The sequence below is a fragment of the Myotis brandtii genome, unplaced genomic scaffold (genome assembly GCF_000412655.1).
Source record: "Myotis brandtii unplaced genomic scaffold, ASM41265v1 scaffold449, whole genome shotgun sequence".
Classification (NCBI taxonomy): domain Eukaryota; kingdom Metazoa; phylum Chordata; class Mammalia; order Chiroptera; family Vespertilionidae; genus Myotis; species Myotis brandtii.
The window spans coordinates 1,083,209-1,083,582 of record NW_005367171.1 but is presented as its reverse complement, the minus strand read 5'-3'; positions in this window follow the sequence as shown (position 1 = coordinate 1,083,582).

Below are 374 nucleotides of genomic sequence, written 5' to 3'. Positions count from 1 at the left end.
AACAAATATAGAAGCTAAACAAAACCCCAGAAACCTCCTTTCTGTCAGCCGGAATCTCAGAGCTGGAGTAGCAACAAAGTTTCGAATACAGAAGGTAAACAAAGGCCAGAAACCTGCTTTCAGCAGCTGAGCCTCCTCAGAGAGAAAGCTGGCTCTCAGCTCCAGTGACAGGCATAGAAGGTAAATAAATGCCAGAATTTAAAAAAAAGAAAAAAAAGAGAGGTTTGGAGCTTCAGTCTCCCGCCAGCCTGTAAACAGCCCTCAGCCCCTCACCCAGACTGGCCAGGCACCCCAGTGGGGACCCCCACCCTGAAGCAACAAGATGGCGGCTAATTTGCATACTGAAGGCAGGCGGCAGCAGGCAAGGCTGTCTG